The sequence below is a fragment of the Amblyomma americanum genome, chromosome 4 (assembly GCF_052857255.1).
Source record: "Amblyomma americanum isolate KBUSLIRL-KWMA chromosome 4, ASM5285725v1, whole genome shotgun sequence".
NCBI lineage: Eukaryota > Metazoa > Arthropoda > Arachnida > Ixodida > Ixodidae > Amblyomma > Amblyomma americanum.
In genome coordinates, this window is record NC_135500.1 from 135,975,487 (window position 1) to 135,995,924 (window position 20,438).

The following is a 20,438-nucleotide window of genomic DNA, read 5'->3' on the forward strand; positions in this document are numbered from 1 at the left end:
GCTGCGCTATCTATAGTGTAAACATGGCTATTCTCAGTTTTTTTTTTTTTTGTCATTCTTCAAAACTTTTGCAGCCTGCAAAACTGAGACTTCAGGTTTCGGTGACCAAATTTCGATCCCCGAAAGCACAGTTTTTTTACATTCCAAGCCCCTGCTGCGGATGCATTGCAGGCTCGAGAAGCCAGGCGTGCCACAGAGCTTAACCGAGCATGCTGAACCACTGCTGCATCGAGGTACCATGTAGACTGCCATTTGTCAGCACACTGATGGTCATTCCAAGTTGAACACCGTGCCCCGTAAACTGACATGTCACCTAAGCTCGTAGAAGCGGCGCGATTGGTCAACTAACATGAACATCGCTTTGCTCTGAGCATCACAGTGTAGCGCTTGGGTGTGACTCGGAGGAGTGTACTGTTTTCTATTAAATTAAGGAATGGATGGGAGTTAGTAATTCTGATTTTGCTGGGTTTCGGAATTGTGTTGAGATCGTGACAGTGGTGCTTGGAACACTGGGAACATACCATATTTACAGGTCGACTCGAATGTAAGTCGATCCCCCCATATCTCATGTCAGGAAAAAGAAAAAACTTGGAGGTCCCTTAAGCTTCCCCATTAATAGTAGAAAGCGATAGCATTGTCAGGCCGCCGCCTACAGCACACCATTTTAACGTCGGCGTCCAGTCAAATCCTGCACTTAGCAAGCAGCCGCACCACCGCGCGTCGCCACGAGGTGCGAAAGCAGAAATTTTTAAAACTGTATTGTAAATTTCCCGCTCGCTTTTGAGGTCTCGTACACGGCATGGATGCTTGGTGGCCTGTACTCTACATAGTGCAAGCATTTTAAAGCCAAGCTCAAACACCCCTTTCTGTGGCTCTTTAACCACTCAGTGCGCAGTTGAAAGTAAAAAAAAAAAAACGAGCATGCTTAAGCTTCGCATTACAATTACTTGCTTTAAATAATGAAAATTACTTTTAAATTAGGTTTTCCTTTATAGGTTATATGGGGGTTTAACGTCCCAAAGTTACTCAGGCAATGAGGGACGCCGTAGTGGAGGGCTCCAGAAATTTCAACCTCCTGGGGTTCTTTAAAGGGGCCCCAAAACACATTTTCAGTGCATTGTTTGGCCTGTTGGTTGCACAGAATGAGTTATAGTGATGCTATTAGCATAGGTCGTACCACGTATACTGTGGTTTTTAATATTTTAATTAGCTCGCAAAAACAAATTCGTGGCGCTGACGGTGTCACCATACAGTGGCGGTTTTTAGCAGCGGATATGACATCACTTTGTGCGAGCTTGATGATTGGACAAAGAGTACATATACTGCAAATTGCGTTAATAACTAGAGATACGTTTTTGTCAAGTTTTTGTGTTTTATATTACATTAACAAAACCAACTTGTTTGCCCTAGATAAAAGCACTCTAAATCAAGTAAAACAAAAACACGCCGCCAAAGGCACTGGCTACTTTTTGCATTGAAGGACTTTGCGCCTCTCTGTAAACATCCTACGACTTAGCACTAAACACTTATGGCTACTCTCTATGTATCTGAGAGCGGCTTTGCAGAATCGATCCGATCGAGCCATTGCACTCTACAAGCATTCGTTTTGGTCCCAAGGAAGAATGCATTCGTTTCACATTGAGCAGGCAGTGCGCATCGTCAGCTTGTGGAGGATTACTGGGCGGTGGCGCCGGATGGCGCCACGTTCCCGTCAACAGCGCGCGCTCCTTGCTCACCGTGGCCAACAAGCGCGCTAGGAGAGACAGGCGATGGTTGGCGGTAAGCAGTAGCAGTACGCGCTATGCTAAATGTGTCTGATATCTTGCGCAGGCTGTCACACTGTCGCAGTATCTTGCGCTCGAGTTCGGACCCATAAGTAAGGGAACGTCGCTGCTCAGTGTTTCCTTCTGCACCGTCGACGTGACGGTGAAGCATCGCTGGGCCAGCTGGGCGTTCACATGGTTGTTGTAACCATGCAAACGGCGCTGCCAGCTTTGGCATGAACGAGTTAGAGAACAGGCAACCATGGAGTGCAAACTTCCGACACGTGCTAAGATAGGCTGTTTTGATTGGTTGCCCTGATTGTCGTCATTGGGAGAGTGTAATGGGAATGGGAAGCTGCACGAAAATCGAATTGAGGGCAGCATTTTGTTTGCTTGTATTTTGAAATTTCTTCATTGAATAACTCCCGTTCCTATGCATCGATTCACGTAATTCTTTTTGAGTCAGCATCTGTGCGACATAAAGAATCCATCTGAAGCATAACCGGCATCCGTTCAAGCAGTGTTTCGCAGCCCCTTTAACGTGCACTGACATCGCTCAGTGCACGGGCATTTAGAATTTCGTTTTAGTTTAGATGCTAAAAAAGTTGCGCATTGGTCATAGTAGGTAGCCCTATAGTAGGTTAAACAGCCACTATGCTGACGTAGATGAGGTCTTTCTCGCATCACTTTTGAGTCGGAAGTGCGCCGTTCTTTGTGTAACATGGTCCCAGCCTGATTTTGAAGAATTTGCCGTCCGCGTAAACAGCGGGATTACATTGCCTGCTTGTTCATGCATATCGTCCTGGAAGTGCACCAGGGTGCAGAAAAGCTGCCAATTCTGCTTTTCAATTGATTCGTTATGGAGGAGGAATGGTGGAAATAAGTTATTCACGGTGATGCTTTTGGCGGTATATGTGTCCCTTGAGTTAAATATAGGGCCTCAAATCCGGCCACAAAAGCAAGTTTTCCCGAAAAGTCGCAATCAACTTTCTTAGACGACGTCAGTTGAGTCTTGTCAGTGCAGCGACGCGGCAGCATATTATGGGACAGTCTAGAGGGAAGTACTTGCTCAAGCAGTTGCAATGTGTCTGCGCGAAGGTTCCGTACGACAAGCTATGGTCATGGAGCTCTCCTGGTGGCCCTGTGGCACTTATGCGTGTGAGACTATATGCAGTGCAGGAAGATGTGTAGTGGTCCTATGACTGCTACGCAGACTCTTCACCAAGGCAGTGCTGACGTCCGCACGCACATCACCTTTCGTCCGTGTGCGCCACTTCCCTGGAGTGCTGGGTATTGCAGGTTGCGCATCTTAAGGCGAAAGCCTCATATCGCCCATTAGCAATGATGCCCGGCGTTGTTGTCGGCATCCAGGAAAAGTGGTCCACAACCAACAATGACGTCATCAGCAAAGAGAAAAGTTTCTTCCGAAGGTGCAGAGAATTAAACCAAGGGCCTTCAGATTGCGAGGCGAGCACACATTAGCGCTAGAAAACCGCGCTGCTTCTTGGCGAATATGGACCCGAATCTGCACGCAGCCAGAAGACAAGTGCGAGCAGAATACGTAGAAAAACACCTGGCCACTAAAAACAATGTGGTATACATGTATGCAGCCCTATACCCGTGGGACCACAACAACAAATAACATAAAGTTGCGGCAGTGACCGTGGATCGCATGGGAGAGCTGATAAGCAGCGCAACCCTAACGAGTTGCACGGTAACAGAGGGGGAAGAAGCAGCTGTAGCTCTAGCAGTGGCGGAGGGCTATCGTAGAAACAGATCCTTGATAATACTCACAGACTCCAAAGAAGCATGCAGACACTACACGGCAGGTAGAATCAACAAAGGGGCGCTGCGAATCCTCCTCGAGGCAGGGCCTCCGAACGAAAGGTACATCATATGATTTTCTGGGTGCCGGGTCACACCGGAATAGAGGGTAACCATAGGGCCGACAGTCTAGCTCGCGAGCTTACATATCGAGCGGGACAGTCAATGGACCCGCATACCACTATGACAGTGGAACCAATGTATGCGGAAATACTAAATTATCACAGAGGCAAAAGGATAATATATCCACCACCCCACCCATCTTTGACACAACATGAAGCAGCCAGCTGGCGAAGGCTGCAGACAGGAACATTCTCAAATCTACACATCCTACATAAAATGTTTCCCAGTCAATACAGGGACACATGCCCATGGTGTGGGGCCATCCCAACACTATATCACATCACACGGGAGTGCAGAAATAACTTCTCTTTGCACAAAGAAGAAAAACCCAGTGCGGAACAGTGGGAGGGCCTGCTCACCAAGCGGCGTGCTCACAGTCCAAAAAGGATTGGTGCAGCACGCTCTCAAAGTGGCCAGGCTCAGCGGTGCTCTGGAATAGGGGCGCCGACCACTCAAGATGACGGAGACCTCAGTAAAACATGGACCTCTGTTAGCCGCTGAAAGCTGTAAATAGAGCAATAAAGTTTTTTCCATTCCATTCCATTCTTGGCGAATAATGCTTAATTTAATAATGTGTTGCCTTACGACTGTATGCTAGCTAACTAGGTGTGTGATTAGAGGGAGGGAAAAATATAAATTTAAAATGAATGTTTTTGCCTTGAAAGCATGGAAGTATATAGTCTCAAGTGCCCTGCGTAATTTATTCTTGCTTTGTAGACGCTCAACCCCACACACGCGACGCCAAAGCATGTCAGATACAAGGAGGAGCACAGACTCATTACTCGGCAAAAGTAATTTCACTAGTAATTAATTATTTTTGCCTTAAAAATTACTGCTCCAAATTATTTCATTACATTACAAAATTAGCAGCCCAGGAGAGTAACGAATTACATTACAAATTACTGTGAAAAGTAATGTAGTTACTGTAATTACATTACAGTAATTTAATTGCCATATCTGCTGCTCAGGGCCAGCACCAAGAGAGATGTGATGGAGCCCCGCAGTGAAAATGCAACCACGCTGTAGCAATCCTGATATCACGTTTGTCTCGTCTTTATTTATGCTGGCATGCTTTGGTTTCTATTGTAAGTCGGCCCCCCCACCCCCCCTTTCAGATTTTAAAATTTAAAAATAGGTAGACCTACAATCGTGTAAATACAGTAGGGAAATTCAACTCGCAAAAGTGGTCCTGTACGGCCGGCACCTCCGCAATTGTACGAGTTTTTCAATTGTACGTTTTTCAGGCCGGAAGGACATTAACCACAACGAAGTGCGTAAGACACTCGCGGCTCACAGATCACAAGAAGTTAAATGCTGCGGCTGACTGCAGGGTCCGCGCACGCAATCATGGATATGGCGAATGCCGCGCCGCCCGCTAGCGCCCCTTGCGGATGACGTCAAATGAATATCCCGTACGGAACGCTGGCGATTTTCGCGACCTTGAGGGCACATTTCAATTGATTCGATAAGGCGGCGTTACGGAGGACTGCTGCGGCCGGGTCAGCTTTAGTAAAATCGCGCGCTTGTTTGTCGAAGGTGGCCGACTCGTGCGAGCCACTCTCTTTTCTTAAGGATGTAGAGTAATAAGCTTGAGAGAAGGAAGAAAGCGCGGTCTGGCTTTCCAGAACTGACATTGTGAAATCGGTGACATCGAGATGAAGACTCTTGTTCAATGGGTGAATGACAAAAACCAGAAGATCAGGTAAGGATAGACTTAGCAATTGTCAATTTGCTGTACTGCCTCGCAGAAAACTAGCTATAGAAAAGTTTTGCTGTCGCTTTCGCTCAAGTTTAATCTGATAACGCTACGCTTATGCGTTTTTTTCGTGGTCACCTTTTCCCGCCCTTTTTTGGAGCAATTAAAGGATTGTTCTTTCAAACGATGCTTTAGACGTTGGTATAAATGGAGCACCCCGTGGTATTCGCCTACGACCTCTAAGGAATTTACAATTGTATTTCTTCATGGCATTGTTTCGGTTTCACCAGCCGAGCGATTGCTGTGACGTGTAGTTGAACTGTAGATCACGTGAGGAACGAAAAATGCGGCAATATAACTGCTTATATGTCGTTTGCTGCAATTCCAGCTCTTGAAGCAGGCTGGTTTAAGTGATGTGAACTTAACTACGTATCAACGTTTATGTTGCTGTTTTTCCGCGCTTCACGTGACAAAGTTAAACTACACGTCACAGTGATCGTATGGTTCATGACACCGAAACAGCACGAGAGAAGAATTTCAGTTATGAATTAACAACCGTTGGCGAATACCATTCGGTGATCCATGTGTTCTATATTGACTAACGCAACATTTGCAAAAAAGAAAACGCAATGAAATTAGATGTCAGTAATCCTTTACCCGAGCCTCGTGTTCGATCGAGTTAGTATGCAGCAAGTCGAAAGAATGCTGTGAATGTAAGATCGCTGTAATACATCTTTTTTCGTCCGATTCTCCGTCCTGTGCATCAACAGCGCTTTGTATTTACAAAGGTCTCGTAATCCAGGCAAATCTTCTTTTTTCAGAAATGAAGGTTCGATGCCAGATAAGAACTGCGCTCCACTGAACTGATTCCACCCAGGGCATGGGGCAACCGAAGTGTAGAAAAGAACCAGATCACCATGCACGCATGCAGTAAGGCCTGCAATTACACAATCATACACAAGGTGGTATGAGGTGCGCTCCTGGCGTGTCAACGGAGAAAGGCCGCGCGCATGCGTAATCCGCTAACCGCCAGCACCAAATCTCTGCTACACCTCGGACCTTGTGTAGGGAGCAGTAAGAGGTTTAGGCATATATGTGGTCATTCTCCAAACACAGTGGGCCAGGCCTGGTCCACGGCCAATAATCCGCCGTGTGTATCCACCCTCAGGTCTGTGCATTAACAGCGCTTAGTATTTAAAAAGGTCTTGTAATCCAGGCAAATCGTCTATTTAGAAATGAAGGTTTGCTGCCCGATAAGAACTGCACTGTCATGTCGAAACAAGCGTGAAAACCTAGCTCCTATGTGTTTTGTGCTCTGCATTGCTGGCAGCAAAAAATTACGCTTATACTCAGCAGATGTACTTGTTAGCGCACAAACAACCGTGTAACGCAGCCCCCATATGCGCGCACACGCGCGCGCGCGCGCGCGCGCGCACGCACGCACGCACACACACACACACACACACACACACACACACACACACACACACACACACACACACACACACACACACACACACACACACACACACACACACACACACACACACACACACACACACACACACACACACACACACACACACACACACACACACACACACACACACACACACACACACACACACACACACACACACACACACACACACACACACACACACACACACACACACACACACACACACACACACACACACACACACACACACACACACACACACACACACACACACACACACACACACACACACACACACACACACACACACACACACACACACACACACACACACACACACACACACACACACACACACACACACACACACACACACACACACACACACACACACACACACACACACACACACACACACACACACACACACACACACACACACACACACACACACACACACACACACACACACACACACACACACACACACACACACACACACACACACACACACACACACACACACACACACACACACACACACACACACACACACACACACACACACACACACACACACACACACACACACACACACACACACACACACACACACACACACACACACACACACACACACACACACACACACACACACACACACACACACACACACACACACACACACACACACACACACACACACACACACACACACACACACACACACACACACACACACACACACACACACACACACACACACACACACACACACACACACACACACACACACACACACACACACACACACACACACACACACACACACACACACACACACACACACACACACACACACACACACACACACACACACACACACACACACACACACACACACACACACACACACACACACACACACACACACACACACACACACACACACACACACACACATTAGGTCAACCTATTTATTTTTAAATCTTAAAATCTGAAAGGGGGGGGGGGTCGACTTACAATAGAAACCAAAGCATGCCAGCATAAATAAAGACGAGACAAACGTGATATCAGGATTGCTACAGCGTGGTTGCATTTTCACTGCGGGGCTCCATCACATCTCTCTTGGTGCTGGCCCTGAGCAGCCGATATGGCAGCTATTAAATTACTGTAATGTAATTACAGTAATTATATTACTGTTCACAGTAATTTGTAATGTGATTCATTACACTCCTGGGCTTCTAATTTTGTAGTGTAATGAACTAATTTTGAGCAGTAATTTTTAAGGCGAAATAATTACTATTGAAATTACTTTTGCTGAGTAATGAGTGAGTCTGTGCTCCTCCTTGTATCTGCCATGAACACACACGTATATTGCAGCGAATATATATATATATATATATATATATATATATATATATATATATATATATATATATATATATATATATATTGCAGCGAAACTTCGAGAGCAATGTCTGAAAGTGCTGGCGAGCCACTTAGTCAACAGAGCAAACGACGCGGTTCCGCGCGCGCCGATTCTTCCTAGACTAGTTCGCGGCACCGCCACAGCGTGGCGTCGATTTTGTGAAAATCGCCAAGAGAAATAAACCTCGTTGGCCGATCACTGCCACAGCAACAAAGCGACCAGATGGCAGAGGACAATCAATTAAAAAAAATAAATTGGTGACCTTTCTGGACAAGCTCACGAAACCCGGGCGTCATCGACCTTTTATGGTTGTCGGCTCTACTGGAAGCAGATTATGTATGAGGCGGATTTAAATTGGGCAAATAGATAGGAGGGTGGGGATCGCACACTACGCAGTCGGTCTTATGTTTTCGAACATCGCTGCACACTTAACACACGATGACGCCGAAGCGCCAGTGTGCGGTTAACAAGTTTCACAACGGCGTCCAAGCGCGCGCAAATCAAGGCCCTTTCACGTACAGGCTGCATCACACTGGCTGTTCACTGGCGTCCGCTAAAGAGAGAGAGAGAGAGAGAGCAAACCTTTATTAAGGAAATATAGATAATGAGCCGACGCAGTTGGTGAATGCCGACATCTTCTTGGTCCGCGTCCCTAGTCCGAGATGCCGCAAGATCCCGCCGCCTCGCGAGCCGGCATGCGAGGGCAGCTTGTGCCATCGCACTCGAGGAGGAAGGTCTTCCAATCCTCTTTAGTGGGGGTGGGATGAGGAGGGAAGTGGGGACTGTGTTTACAGGCCCAGACCATGTGGGATAGAGAACAGAGCTCGTCACAGTGTGGGCACAAAGGTTTCACTTTCTGGTCATAGCGAGCAGCCATGGCGGGACACCAGTAGGTGTTCGTCTGTAGCTGTCGCAGAATGCGTTCGTCTGCCTTCGACAGCCCCTTTGCCGGTGGAGGGAACTGGCGACGCCTGGTCTTTGTAATGGTCGATGATTTCTCGAAACCGCAGAAGCGGTAGGCTAGGCTCATCGGTTGGGGAGGACGCCGAAGTAAGTGCCCGGAGGATAAGTGCTCGGGCAGCCGCATTCGCAGCTTCGTTACCACAGAGTCCCTGGTGGGCCGGCGCCCATACGATGCGTCTAGGCGTGGCTTCGGAGTCTTAAACGGCGGTGCAGAGTATGTCATAGGCTAGAGGACATACCTCGGCCTTGACATAACTCTTGCAAGCGAAACGCAAATCTGAGATGACAACCTTGCATTGGGGGTCTGCGACCGGGAGGGCGATAGCGACTTCTTCAGCCCGGTGGGCATTCTCGGCGCGAAAGGAGAGCCCATTGGTTTGCATGTTCTTGTGGACTACGGCTGCCGTGCAGTGGCCCGATGGAGTCGGACCTGCGACGTCAACGTAGAACACGCCGGGTTTGGAACCATGTTGTGCATCCAGCGCCCGAGCACATGCTGTTCTCCGGCCTTCGTGTGTGTGTGTGTGTGGAGTCATTGTGTGACACGGGTTCGACCCATAGCCTGTGCCGCCACAACTCCGGGATACGGAGTGGTTCCTCCGGGGCACAGGGTATGCTTATTCTGAGGCGAGTGAGTATACGGCGTCCTGGCCCCGTCTGCTGCAGTGTCGTGTATTGACTCATGAGATGAGCCTCTCGCAACTCCCAGTAGGTGTTGAGCACCCTCAGGGCCGTGAAGCTGACTGTGGAGGTGGTAATCGGGAGGTCCAGACGTCCAACTGCCTTATGTTAGCTGCATTCAGGCGGAGGTACGGCGCCCAGTACACGATACGACTAGTGCGTTCGCTCAAGCCACCGCGCCGGTTAGACACGCGTCGTAAAAGGCTCGTCCGCTATCCTCCGCAGTGTCATGCCCGCCTCGCGCTCTAACTCGCAGAGGGACAGCCACTCCGGTGTTAAAGCTCAACTAACAGCGTGTCGCCGATGAGGCGTCACTCTGTAGCGCACGGGGCACGTGACTTTCTCTGTCCCACCCCCGCAGAGAAGCTCGCTGCTGCTCGCTGCTCCAGCTCACATTAGGGAGACCTCATGCTCCTTAATCTGCTTAGCGTGCGCCGACGACAGACGGGTTTTGAAAGCTGTTCTAGGTGGCCAGAATCGCTTTCAAAATTCTAAAAGCCTGATATGGCTGTATTAACGTCCAGCAAGTAATTTATAATTAAAGCCAGGTTCCAAACTGTAATAGTTAAAAAGTGAACTACCGCAGAGGTTGCCTAGTGTAATATAAGCTGACAATAAAAAAAAGGTGGCCTATAGTGTTTTGAGTATCCGGCTCGTATGGGGGAGGGGGGGGGGGTGCAAGGTTCGATCACCAGTGCCCCCTGCTACACACCGTTTTCGAATGGGTTCGAGCTTTCCCTTATCCTGGTGCTAGGTCACAGTTCTTCAGATTGACCTTGAGAAGGCGTTTGACTGTTTGGAACATGAATTACTGCTTGGCATTCTAGGATACATTAACGTTGGTTCTCTTATCAGAGAGGGTGTGGCTTTGGCTTACCGTAACTGCACTAATAGTAAACAAGACCTTGGGGGCCCCCATTAGTGTGCAGAGATAGGTACGCCAGGGCTGTCCTCTCAGTCCCTTGTTGTTTTGTATTTATATAGAAACCCTCTGCCTAAACATTATGGGAAATGAGTCTATTCATGGTTTTCGTGTACAGGCATTGGAAGTGAAGCTTTTAGCATACGTAGATGACGTTGCTGTTTTCTGTGTTGATAATCAAGATAGCATAAGGAGGACAATCGAAGCAGTAAAGGGTTTCAATGAGGTCACCGAAAGTTTGGTGAACTGGGGCAAGTGCCTGGGATTCTGGCACGGAGAATGGCCGTCAACTCCAGCTGTTTTCGCCAGCGTTTCTTGGGTGACAAAACCCGTGAAATACCTGGGTGTTCCACTCGAATTTTAACGGGACACTGGGCCCTTTTGGCAAACACATGTTGAAGAAAGGCGTGAGAAAGCCAACAAATGGAGAAGCGCTCATTTGTCTGCATTTACAAGGGCAACTGTGCGTAATTTGTTTTTGATAAGCAAGCTCTGGTACGTGATGCAAGTACTCCACTGTTCACGGTTAAATGTGCAAAAGCTGCACCGTATTTTCGCTGTCTTTATATGGGCCTCAAAATGGGAGAGGTGCAGCCGGACAAATTTGTTCAGGAGCGTCGAGGTAGGGGGACTTGGTCTGGGGCACTTGTTCGTACGGCAGATAGTAAACAGATTTTTGTTTCTCCGAGACGTTAAATATCCCCTTTTATGCACCGTATGCCAAGTCAGGCTCGGGCGTGCTGTGCCAGATTTCATTGTTGGAATGGAGCTTATGACTGCAGGTAATTTTTGTTTTCTTAAAGAGGTTGTGTTTAGCGTCAGATTTTTTACGGCGAGATTTTCAAGAAATTATTTAAGTGGTGTTCAGCGGAAAACACTGTACAAAGGTGTATGTTACGGTATATTTCCAGAACCCATGTACGGGACAATATGCTCCTGAGGCCCAGGCAGAGACGTCCTGAAACGGGTTAAAAAATGCAGGTGCCACCGGGAACCAAAAATTTCTTCTTCAAGCTTCACACCGGCACTCTGTCTGTAAAATCTTTCCAAGAAAAAAAGGGGTTTTACCTACCGTGGGGATCCCACTGCCTTATCTGTAAACAACCAGAAACAATTGATCACGTTTTCTTGCACTGTTGGGAAGGGGTATATTTTTGGGACGTCCTTCAAAGGAATATCAAAAAAGAATTACCATTGCATCCGTATGGAATCCGATTCCTGCCTACAGCAAAAGAAGATGGCATACCGTTTGATTTAGTAATGCTCGCGGGCCTCCATAACATATGGCGCTCCTGAATGGCAGGCATTCATTGTGACCCGGATGTGCGCGGCCTGCCCGATTGTATTTTCGTGAGACCCATGCAAAAGTTTATCGAGGTGCTGAAAACACAAGCATCTCCCCCTGAGTGGCTGCCAAAGTTCGAATCATTGACGGAACTCAGGAAATTTTAAATTGACAAGGCCTCCCCTCCGGAGGTTCTAGGCAACCTTTTTGTAGTTTCTGTTTCTACCCTTGTATGCTTTTGTTGTACTCAGTCAAAACTCGGCAATAAAGAAAAAAAAAGTTACCGTGGTGTAGCGGTTATCACGTGTGCCTCACACGCGCAAGGTCCCCGGTTCAATCCCGGGCGGAAACATTGGTTTTAGTTTTTCTTTTTTAGGTCGCATTCCCTACACATTAAATTTTGGCAGTCGCAGTCGCAACCTCCAGAACAGACAAGAAATCCATGTTCTCATTCCCGTTTCCGTGGTGTAGCGGTTATCACGTGCGCCTCACACGCGCAAGGTCCCCGGTTCGACCCCGCGCGGAAACATTGGTTTTATTTTTGTTTTAGCTATGTGCTCCCTGCGCATCAATTTTGGTCAGTCGCGGTCACAACCTCCAGAACAGGCAAGAAATCCCCGCTTTCATTCCCGTTTCCGTGGTGTAGCGGTTATCACGTGCGCCTCACACGCGCAAGGTCCCCGGTTCGACCCCGCGCGGAAACATTGGTTTTATTTTTGTTTTAGCTATGTGCTCCCTGCGCATCAATTTTGGGCAGTCGCGGTCACAACCTCCAGAACAGGCAAGAAATCCCCGCTTTCATTCCCGTTTCCGTGGTGTAGCGGTTATCACGTGCGCCTCACACGCGCAAGGTCCCCGGTTCGACCCCGGGCGGAAACATTGGTTTTATTTTTGTTTTAGCTATGTGCTCCCTGCGCATCAATTTTGGTCAGTCGCGGTCACAACCTCCAGAACAGGCAAGAAATCCCCGCTTTCATTTCCGTTTCCGTGGTGTAGCGGTTATCACGTGCGCCTCACACGCGCAAGGTCCCCGGTTCGACCCCGGGCGGAAACATTGGTTTTAGTTTTTTTTAGCTATGTGCTCCCTGCGCATCAATTTTGGTCAGTCGCGGTCACAACCTCCAGAACAGGCAAGAAATCCCTGCTTTCATTCCCGTTTCCGTGGTGTAGCGGTTATCACGTGCGCCTCACACGCGCAAGGTCCCCGGTTGGACCCCGGGCGGAAACATTGGTTTTAGTTTTTTTTAGCTATGTGCTCCCTGCGCATCAATTTTGGTCAGTCGCGGTCACAACCTCTAGAACAGGCAAGAAATCCCTGCTTTCATTCCCGTTTCCGTGGTGTAGCGGTTATCACGTGCGCCTCACACGCGCAAGGTCCCCGGTTGGACCCCGAACGGAAACATAGGTTTTAGTTTTTTTTAGCTATGTGCTCCCTGCGCATCAATTTTGGTCAGTCGCGGTCACAACCTCTAGAACAGGCAAGAAATCCCTGCTTTCATTCCCGTTTCCGTGGTGTAGCGGTTATCACGTGCGCCTCACACGCGCAAGGTCCCCGGTTGGACCCCGGGCGGAAACATTGGTTTTAGTTTTTTTTAGCTATGTGCTCCCTGCGCATCAATTTTGGTCAGTCGCGGTCACAACCTCTAGAACAGGCAAGAAATCCCTGCTTTCATTCCCGTTTCCGTGGTGTAGCGGTTATCACGTGCGCCTCACACGCGCAAGGTCCCCGGTTGGACCCCGAACGGAAACATAGGTTTTAGTTTTTTTTAGCTATGTGCTCCCTGCGCATCAATTTTGGTCAGTCGCGGTCACAACCTCTAGAACAGGCAAGAAATCCCTGCTTTCATTCCCGTTTCCGTGGTGTAGCGGTTATCACGTGCGCCTCACACGCGCAAGGTCCCCGGTTGGACCCCGGGCGGAAACATTGGTTTTAGTTTTTTTTAGCTATGTGCTCCCTGCGCATCAATTTTGGTCAGTCGCGGTCACAACCTCTAGAACAGGCAAGAAATCCCTGCTTTCATTCCCGTTTCCGTGGTGTAGCGGTTATCACGTGCGCCTCACACGCGCAAGGTCCCCGGTTGGACCCCGAACGGAAACATAGGTTTTAGTTTTTTTTTAGCTATGTGCTCCCTGCGCATCAATTTTGGTCAGTCGCGGTCACAACCTCTAGAACAGGCAAGAAATCCCTGCTTTCATTCCCGTTTCCGTGGTGTAGCGGTTATCACGTGCGCCTCACACGCGCAAGGTCCCCGGTTGGACCCCGGGCGGAAACATTGGTTTTATTTTTTTTTAGCTATGTGCTCCCTGCGCATCAATTTTGGTCAGTCGCGGTCACAACCTCCAGAACAAACAAGAAATCCCTGCTTTCATTCCCGTTTCCGTGGTGTAGCGGTTATCACGTGCGCCTCACACGCGCAAGGTCCCCGGTTGGACCCCGGGCGGAAACATTGGTTTTAGTTTTTTTTAGCTATGTGCTCCCTGCGCATCAATTTTGGTCAGTCGCGGTCACAACCTCTAGAACAGGCAAGAAATCCCTGCTTTCATTCCCGTTTCCGTGGTGTAGCGGTTATCACGTGCGCCTCACACGCGCAAGGTCCCCGGTTGGACCCCGAACGGAAACATAGGTTTTAGTTTTTTTTAGCTATGTGCTCCCTGCGCATCAATTTTGGTCAGTCGCGGTCACAACCTCTAGAACAGGCAAGAAATCCCTGCTTTCATTCCCGTTTCCGTGGTGTAGCGGTTATCACGTGCGCCTCACACGCGCAAGGTCCCCGGTTGGACCCCGGGCGGAAACATTGGTTTTAGTTTTTTTTAGCTATGTGCTCCCTGCGCATCAATTTTGGTCAGTCGCAGTCACAACCTCTAGAACAGGCAAGAAATCCCTGCTTTCATTCCCGTTTCCGTGGTGTAGCGGTTATCACGTGCGCCTCACACGCGCAAGGTCCCCGGTTGGACCCCGGGCGGAAACATTGGTTTTAGTTTTTTTAGCTATGTGCTCCCTGCGCATCAATTTTGGTCAGTCGCGGTCACAACCTCTAGAACAGGCAAGAAATCCCTGCTTTCATTCCCGTTTCCGTGGTGTAGCGGTTATCACGTGCGCCTCACACGCGCAAGGTCCCCGGTTGGACCCCGGGCGGAAATATTGGTTTTAGTTTTTTTTAGCTATGTGCTCCCTGCGCATCAATTTTGGTCAGTCGCGGTCACAACCACTAGAACAGGCAAGAAATCCCTGCTTTCATTCCCGTTTCCGTGGTGTAGCGGTTATCACGTGCGCCTCACACGCGCAAGGTCCCCGGTTCGACCCCGGGCGGAAACATTGGTTTTAGTTTTTTTTAGCTATGTGCTCCCTGCGCATCAATTTTGGTCAGTCGCGGTCACAACCTCTAGAACAGGCAAGAAATCCCTGCTTTCATTCCCGTTTCCGTGGTGTAGCGGTTATCACGTGCGCCTCACACGCGCAAGGTCCCCGGTTCGACCCCGGGCGGAAACATTGGTTTTAGTTTTTTTTAGCTATGTGCTCCCTGCGCATCAATTTTGGTCAGTCGCGGTCACAACCTCTAGAACAGGCAAGAAATCCCTGCTTTTATTCCCGTTTCCGTGGTGTAGCGGTTATCACGTGCGCCTCACACGCGCAAGGTCCCCGGTTGGACCCCGGGCGGAAACATTGGTTTTAGTTTTTTTTAGCTATGTGCTCCCTGCGCATCAATTTTGGTCAGTCGCGGTCACAACCTCTAGAACAGGCAAGAAATCCCTGCTTTCATTCCCGTTTCCGTGGTGTAGCGGTTATCACGTGCGCCTCACACGCGCAAGGTCCCCGGTTGGACCCCGGGCGGAAACATTGGTTTTAGTTTTTTTTAGCTATGTGCTCCCTGCGCATCAATTTTGGTCAGTCGCGGTCACAACCTCTAGAACAGGCAAGAAATCCCTGCTTTCATTCCCGTTTCCGTGGTGTAGCGGTTATCACGTGCGCCTCACACGCGCAAGGTCCCCGGTTGGACCCCGGGCGGAAACATTGGTTTTAGTTTTTTTTAGCTATGTGCTCCCTGCGCATCAATTTTGGTCAGTCGCGGTCACAACCTCTAGAACAGGCAAGAAATCCCTGCTTTCATTCCCGTTTCCGTGGTGTAGCGGTTATCACGTGCGCCTCACACGCGCAAGGTCCCCGGTTGGACCCCGGGCGGAAACATTGGTTTTAGTTGTTTTTAGCTATGTGCTCCCTGCGCATCAATTTTGGTCAGTCGCGGTCACAACCTCTAGAACAGGCAAGAAATCCATGCTTTCATTCCCGTTTCCGTGGTGTAGCGGTTATCACGTGCGCCTCACACGCGCAAGGTCCCCGGTTGGACCCCGGGCGGAAACATTGGTTTTAGTTTTTTTTAGCTATGTGCTCCCTGCGCATCAATTTTGGTCTGTCGCGGTCACAACCTCGAGAACAGGCAAGAATTCCCCGCTTTCATTCCCGTTTCCGTGGTGTAGCGGTTATCACGTGCGCCTCACACGCGCAAGGTCCCCGGTTGGACCCCGGGCGGAAACATTGGTTTTAGTTGTTTTTAGCTATGTGCTCCCTGCGCATCAATTTTGGTCAGTCGCGGTCACAACCTCTAGAACAGGCAAGAAATCCCTGCTTTCATTCCCGTTTCCGTGGTGTAGCGGTTATCACGTGCGCCTCACACGCGCAAGGTCCCCGGTTGGACCCCGGGCGGAAACATTGGTTTTAGTTTTTTTTAGCTATGTGCTCCCTGCGCATCAATTTTGGTCAGTCGCGGTCACAACCTCTAGGACAGGCAAGAAATCCCTGCTTTCATTCCCGTTTCCGTGGTGTAGCGGTTATCACATGCGCCTCACACGCGCAAGGTCCCCGGTTGGACCCCGGGCGGAAACATTGGTTTTAGTTGTTTTTAGCTATGTGCTCCCTGCGCATCGATTTTGGGCAGTCGTGGTCTCAACCATCAGAACAAACAAGAAATCCCTGCTTTCATTCCCGTTTCCGTGGTGTAGCGGTTATCACGTGCGCCTCACACGCGCAAGGTCCCCGGTTGGACCCCGGGCGGAAACATTGGTTTTAGTTGTTTTTAGCTATGTGCTCCCTGCGCATCAATTTTGGTCAGTCGCGGTCACAACCTCTAGAACAGGCAAGAAATCCTTGCTTTCATTCCCGTTTCCGTGGTGTAGCGGTTATCACGTGCGCCTCACACGCGCAAGGTCCCCGGTTGGACCCCGGCCGGAAACATTGGTTTTAGTTTTTTTTAGCTATGTGCTCCCTGCGCATCAATTTTGGTCTGTCGCGGTCACAACCTCCAGAACAGGCAAGAATTCCCCGCTTTCATTCCCGTTTCCGTGGTGTAGCGGTTATCACGTGCGCCTCACACGCGCAAGGTCCCCGGTTGGACCCCGGGCGGAAACATTGGTTTTAGTTGTTTTTAGCTATGTGCTCCCTGCGCATCAATTTTGGTCAGTCGCGGTCACAACCTCTAGAACAGGCAAGAAATCCCTGCTTTCATTCCCGTTTCCGTGGTGTAGCGGTTATCACGTGCGCCTCACACGCGCAAGGTCCCCGGTTGGACCCCGGGCGGAAACATTCGTTTTAGTTTTTTTTTAGCTATGTGCTCCCTGCGCATCGATTTTGGGCAGTCGTGGTCTCAACCATCAGAACAAACAAGAAATCCCTGCTTTCATTCCCGTTTCCGTGGTGTAGCGGTTATCACGTGCGCCTCACACGCGCAAGGTCCCCGGTTGGACCCCGGGCGGAAACATTGGTTTTAGTTGTTTTTAGCTATGTGCTCCCTGCGCATCAATTTTGGTCAGTCGCGGTCACAACCTCTAGAACAGGCAAGAAATCCCTGCTTTCATTCCCGTTTCCGTGGTGTAGCGGTTATCACGTGCGCCTCACACGCGCAAGGTCCCCGGTTGGACCCCGGGCGGAAACATTCGTTTTAGTTTTTTTTTAGCTATGTGCTCCCTGCGCATCGATTTTGGGCAGTCGTGGTCTCAACCATCAGAACAAACAAGAAATCCCTGCTTTCATTCCCGTTTCCGTGGTGTAGCGGTTATCACGTGCGCCTCACACGCGCAAGGTCCCCGGTTGGACCCCGGGCGGAAACATTGGTTTTAGTTGTTTTTAGCTATGTGCTCCCTGCGCATCAATTTTGGTCAGTCGCGGTCACAACCTCTAGAACAGGCAAGAAATCCCTGCTTTCATTCCCGTTTCCGTGGTGTAGCGGTTATCACGTGCGCCTCACACGCGCAAGGTCCCCGGTTGGACCCCGGGCGGAAACATTGGTTTTAGTTTTTTTTTTAGCTATGTGCTCCCTGCGCATCGATTTTGGGCAGTCGTGGTCTCAACCATCAGAACAAACAAGAAATCCCTGCTTTCATTCCCGTTTCCGTGGTGTAGCGGTTATCACGTGCGCCTCACACGCGCAAGGTCCCCGGTTGGACCCCGGGCGGAAACATTCGTTTTAGTTTTTTTTTTAGCTATGTGCTCCCTGCGCATCGATTTTGGGCAGTCGTGGTCTCAACCATCAGAACAAACAAGAAATCCCTGCTTTCATTCCCGTTTCCGTGGTGTAGCGGTTATCACGTGCGCCTCACACGCGCAAGGTCCCCGGTTGGACCCCGGGCGGAAACATTGGTTTTAGTTGTTTTTAGCTATGTGCTCCCTGCGCATCAATTTTGGTCTGTCGCGGTCACAACCTCTAGAACAGGCAAGAAATCCCTGCTTTCATTCCCGTTTCCGTGGTGTAGCGGTTATCACGTGCGCCTCACACGCGCAAGGTCCCCGGTTGGACCCCGGGCGGAAACATTGGTTTTAGTTTTTTTTAGCTATGTGCTCCCTGCGCATCAATTTTGGTCTGTCGCGGTCACAACCTCCAGAACAGGCAAGAATTCCCCGCTTTCATTCCCGTTTCCGTGGTGTAGCGGTTATCACGTGCGCCTCACACGCGCAAGGTCCCCGGTTGGACCCCGGGCGGAAACATTGGTTTTAGTTTTTTTTAGCTATGTGCTCCCTGCGCATCAATTTTGGTCTGTCGCGGTCACAACCTCTAGAACAGGCAAGAAATCCCTGCTTTCATTCCCGTTTCCGTGGTGTAGCGGTTATCACGTGCGCCTCACACGCGCAAGGTCCCCGGTTGGACCCCGGGCGGAAACATTGGTTTTAGTTTTTTTTAGCTATGTGCTCCCTGCGCATCAATTTTGGTCTGTCGCGGTCACAACCTCCAGAACAGGCAAGAATTCCCCGCTTTCATTCCCGTTTCCGTGGTGTAGCGGTTATCACGTGCGCCTCACACGCGCAAGGTCCCCGGTTGGACCCCGGGCGGAAACATTGGTTTTAGTTTTTTTTAGCTATGTGCTCCCTGCGCATCAATTTTGGTCAGTCGCGGTCACAACCTCTAGGACAGGCAAGAAATCCCTGCTTTCATTCCCGTTTCCGTGGTGTAGCGGTTATCACATGCGCCTCACACGCGCAAGGTCCCCGGTTGGACCCCGGGCGGAAACATTGGTTTTAGTTGTTTTTAGCTATGTGCTCCCTGCGCATCAATTTTGGTCAGTCGCGGTCACAACCTCTAGAACAGGCAAGAAATCCCTGCTTTCATTCCCGTTTCCGTGGTGTAGCGGTTATCACGTGCGCCTCGCACGCGCAAGGTCCCCGGTTGGACCCCGGGCGGAAACATTGGTTTTAGTTTTTTTTAGGTATGTGCTCCCTGCGCATCAATTTTGGTCAGTCGCGGTCACAACCTCTAGAACAGGCAAGAAATCCCTGCTTTCATTCCCGTTTCCGTGGTGTAGCGGTTATCACGTGCGCCTCACACGCGCAAGGTCCCCGGTTGGACCCCGGGCGGAAACATTGGTTTTAGTTTTTTTTAGCTATGTGCTCCCTGCGCATCAATTTTGGTCAGTCGCGGTCACAACCTCTAGAACAGGCAAGAAATCCCTGCTTTCATTCCCGTTTCCGTGGTGTAGCGGTTATCACGTGCGCCTCACACGCGCAAGGTCCCCGGTTGGACCCCGGGCGGAAACATTGGTTTTAGTTTTTTTTTAGCTATGTGCTCCCTCCGCATCAATTTGGTCAGTCGCGGTCACAACCTCTAGAACAGGCAAGAAATCCCTGCTTTCATTCCCGTTTCCGTGGTGTAGCGGTTATCACGTGCGCCTCACACGCGCAAGGTCCCCGGTTCGACCCCGGACGGAAACATTCGTTTTAGTTTTTTTTTAGCTATGTGCTCCCTGCGCATCGATTTTGGGCAGTCGTGGTCACAACCATCAGAACAAACAAGAAATCCCTGCT

The 20,438-nt window shown here is 49.7% G+C and overlaps 35 non-coding genes across 35 annotated transcripts; all 35 read left to right on the plus strand.

Annotated features, from left to right (window-relative positions):
* The first annotated feature begins 12,957 nt into the window (after positions 1 to 12,957).
* Positions 12,958 to 13,030, plus strand: TRNAV-CAC (transfer RNA valine (anticodon CAC)). The gene has a single exon. It is a non-coding gene; the product is annotated as a tRNA-Val (tRNA).
* A 102-nt stretch (positions 13,031 to 13,132) lies between these two features.
* Positions 13,133 to 13,205, plus strand: TRNAV-CAC (transfer RNA valine (anticodon CAC)). The gene has a single exon. It is a non-coding gene; the product is annotated as a tRNA-Val (tRNA).
* Positions 13,206 to 13,306: 101 nt separating this feature from the next.
* Positions 13,307 to 13,379, plus strand: TRNAV-CAC (transfer RNA valine (anticodon CAC)). Its single transcript has one exon. It is a non-coding gene; the product is annotated as a tRNA-Val (tRNA).
* Positions 13,380 to 13,654: 275 nt separating this feature from the next.
* On the plus strand, positions 13,655 to 13,727 carry TRNAV-CAC (transfer RNA valine (anticodon CAC)). Its single transcript has one exon. It is a non-coding gene; the product is annotated as a tRNA-Val (tRNA).
* Positions 13,728 to 14,002: 275 nt separating this feature from the next.
* TRNAV-CAC (transfer RNA valine (anticodon CAC)) lies at positions 14,003 to 14,075 on the plus strand. Its single transcript has one exon. It is a non-coding gene; the product is annotated as a tRNA-Val (tRNA).
* Positions 14,076 to 14,351: 276 nt separating this feature from the next.
* Positions 14,352 to 14,424, plus strand: TRNAV-CAC (transfer RNA valine (anticodon CAC)). The gene has a single exon. It is a non-coding gene; the product is annotated as a tRNA-Val (tRNA).
* Positions 14,425 to 14,525: 101 nt separating this feature from the next.
* Positions 14,526 to 14,598, plus strand: TRNAV-CAC (transfer RNA valine (anticodon CAC)). The gene has a single exon. It is a non-coding gene; the product is annotated as a tRNA-Val (tRNA).
* Positions 14,599 to 14,873: 275 nt separating this feature from the next.
* On the plus strand, positions 14,874 to 14,946 carry TRNAV-CAC (transfer RNA valine (anticodon CAC)). Its single transcript has one exon. It is a non-coding gene; the product is annotated as a tRNA-Val (tRNA).
* A 101-nt stretch (positions 14,947 to 15,047) lies between these two features.
* On the plus strand, positions 15,048 to 15,120 carry TRNAV-CAC (transfer RNA valine (anticodon CAC)). The gene has a single exon. It is a non-coding gene; the product is annotated as a tRNA-Val (tRNA).
* A 274-nt stretch (positions 15,121 to 15,394) lies between these two features.
* Positions 15,395 to 15,467, plus strand: TRNAV-CAC (transfer RNA valine (anticodon CAC)). The gene has a single exon. It is a non-coding gene; the product is annotated as a tRNA-Val (tRNA).
* A 101-nt stretch (positions 15,468 to 15,568) lies between these two features.
* On the plus strand, positions 15,569 to 15,641 carry TRNAV-CAC (transfer RNA valine (anticodon CAC)). The gene has a single exon. It is a non-coding gene; the product is annotated as a tRNA-Val (tRNA).
* Positions 15,642 to 15,742: 101 nt separating this feature from the next.
* On the plus strand, positions 15,743 to 15,815 carry TRNAV-CAC (transfer RNA valine (anticodon CAC)). Its single transcript has one exon. It is a non-coding gene; the product is annotated as a tRNA-Val (tRNA).
* A 101-nt stretch (positions 15,816 to 15,916) lies between these two features.
* TRNAV-CAC (transfer RNA valine (anticodon CAC)) lies at positions 15,917 to 15,989 on the plus strand. The gene has a single exon. It is a non-coding gene; the product is annotated as a tRNA-Val (tRNA).
* A 101-nt stretch (positions 15,990 to 16,090) lies between these two features.
* On the plus strand, positions 16,091 to 16,163 carry TRNAV-CAC (transfer RNA valine (anticodon CAC)). The gene has a single exon. It is a non-coding gene; the product is annotated as a tRNA-Val (tRNA).
* A 101-nt stretch (positions 16,164 to 16,264) lies between these two features.
* Positions 16,265 to 16,337, plus strand: TRNAV-CAC (transfer RNA valine (anticodon CAC)). Its single transcript has one exon. It is a non-coding gene; the product is annotated as a tRNA-Val (tRNA).
* A 101-nt stretch (positions 16,338 to 16,438) lies between these two features.
* TRNAV-CAC (transfer RNA valine (anticodon CAC)) lies at positions 16,439 to 16,511 on the plus strand. Its single transcript has one exon. It is a non-coding gene; the product is annotated as a tRNA-Val (tRNA).
* Positions 16,512 to 16,612: 101 nt separating this feature from the next.
* On the plus strand, positions 16,613 to 16,685 carry TRNAV-CAC (transfer RNA valine (anticodon CAC)). The gene has a single exon. It is a non-coding gene; the product is annotated as a tRNA-Val (tRNA).
* A 101-nt stretch (positions 16,686 to 16,786) lies between these two features.
* Positions 16,787 to 16,859, plus strand: TRNAV-CAC (transfer RNA valine (anticodon CAC)). The gene has a single exon. It is a non-coding gene; the product is annotated as a tRNA-Val (tRNA).
* Positions 16,860 to 17,134: 275 nt separating this feature from the next.
* On the plus strand, positions 17,135 to 17,207 carry TRNAV-CAC (transfer RNA valine (anticodon CAC)). The gene has a single exon. It is a non-coding gene; the product is annotated as a tRNA-Val (tRNA).
* A 275-nt stretch (positions 17,208 to 17,482) lies between these two features.
* On the plus strand, positions 17,483 to 17,555 carry TRNAV-CAC (transfer RNA valine (anticodon CAC)). Its single transcript has one exon. It is a non-coding gene; the product is annotated as a tRNA-Val (tRNA).
* Positions 17,556 to 17,656: 101 nt separating this feature from the next.
* Positions 17,657 to 17,729, plus strand: TRNAV-CAC (transfer RNA valine (anticodon CAC)). Its single transcript has one exon. It is a non-coding gene; the product is annotated as a tRNA-Val (tRNA).
* A 102-nt stretch (positions 17,730 to 17,831) lies between these two features.
* Positions 17,832 to 17,904, plus strand: TRNAV-CAC (transfer RNA valine (anticodon CAC)). The gene has a single exon. It is a non-coding gene; the product is annotated as a tRNA-Val (tRNA).
* A 101-nt stretch (positions 17,905 to 18,005) lies between these two features.
* Positions 18,006 to 18,078, plus strand: TRNAV-CAC (transfer RNA valine (anticodon CAC)). The gene has a single exon. It is a non-coding gene; the product is annotated as a tRNA-Val (tRNA).
* Positions 18,079 to 18,180: 102 nt separating this feature from the next.
* TRNAV-CAC (transfer RNA valine (anticodon CAC)) lies at positions 18,181 to 18,253 on the plus strand. The gene has a single exon. It is a non-coding gene; the product is annotated as a tRNA-Val (tRNA).
* Positions 18,254 to 18,354: 101 nt separating this feature from the next.
* TRNAV-CAC (transfer RNA valine (anticodon CAC)) lies at positions 18,355 to 18,427 on the plus strand. Its single transcript has one exon. It is a non-coding gene; the product is annotated as a tRNA-Val (tRNA).
* Positions 18,428 to 18,530: 103 nt separating this feature from the next.
* TRNAV-CAC (transfer RNA valine (anticodon CAC)) lies at positions 18,531 to 18,603 on the plus strand. The gene has a single exon. It is a non-coding gene; the product is annotated as a tRNA-Val (tRNA).
* Positions 18,604 to 18,706: 103 nt separating this feature from the next.
* Positions 18,707 to 18,779, plus strand: TRNAV-CAC (transfer RNA valine (anticodon CAC)). The gene has a single exon. It is a non-coding gene; the product is annotated as a tRNA-Val (tRNA).
* Positions 18,780 to 18,880: 101 nt separating this feature from the next.
* TRNAV-CAC (transfer RNA valine (anticodon CAC)) lies at positions 18,881 to 18,953 on the plus strand. Its single transcript has one exon. It is a non-coding gene; the product is annotated as a tRNA-Val (tRNA).
* Positions 18,954 to 19,054: 101 nt separating this feature from the next.
* On the plus strand, positions 19,055 to 19,127 carry TRNAV-CAC (transfer RNA valine (anticodon CAC)). The gene has a single exon. It is a non-coding gene; the product is annotated as a tRNA-Val (tRNA).
* A 101-nt stretch (positions 19,128 to 19,228) lies between these two features.
* Positions 19,229 to 19,301, plus strand: TRNAV-CAC (transfer RNA valine (anticodon CAC)). Its single transcript has one exon. It is a non-coding gene; the product is annotated as a tRNA-Val (tRNA).
* A 101-nt stretch (positions 19,302 to 19,402) lies between these two features.
* TRNAV-CAC (transfer RNA valine (anticodon CAC)) lies at positions 19,403 to 19,475 on the plus strand. Its single transcript has one exon. It is a non-coding gene; the product is annotated as a tRNA-Val (tRNA).
* Positions 19,476 to 19,750: 275 nt separating this feature from the next.
* TRNAA-CGC (transfer RNA alanine (anticodon CGC)) lies at positions 19,751 to 19,823 on the plus strand. Its single transcript has one exon. It is a non-coding gene; the product is annotated as a tRNA-Ala (tRNA).
* Positions 19,824 to 19,924: 101 nt separating this feature from the next.
* TRNAV-CAC (transfer RNA valine (anticodon CAC)) lies at positions 19,925 to 19,997 on the plus strand. The gene has a single exon. It is a non-coding gene; the product is annotated as a tRNA-Val (tRNA).
* A 101-nt stretch (positions 19,998 to 20,098) lies between these two features.
* On the plus strand, positions 20,099 to 20,171 carry TRNAV-CAC (transfer RNA valine (anticodon CAC)). The gene has a single exon. It is a non-coding gene; the product is annotated as a tRNA-Val (tRNA).
* A 101-nt stretch (positions 20,172 to 20,272) lies between these two features.
* Positions 20,273 to 20,345, plus strand: TRNAV-CAC (transfer RNA valine (anticodon CAC)). The gene has a single exon. It is a non-coding gene; the product is annotated as a tRNA-Val (tRNA).
* Positions 20,346 to 20,438: the final 93 nt, after the last annotated feature.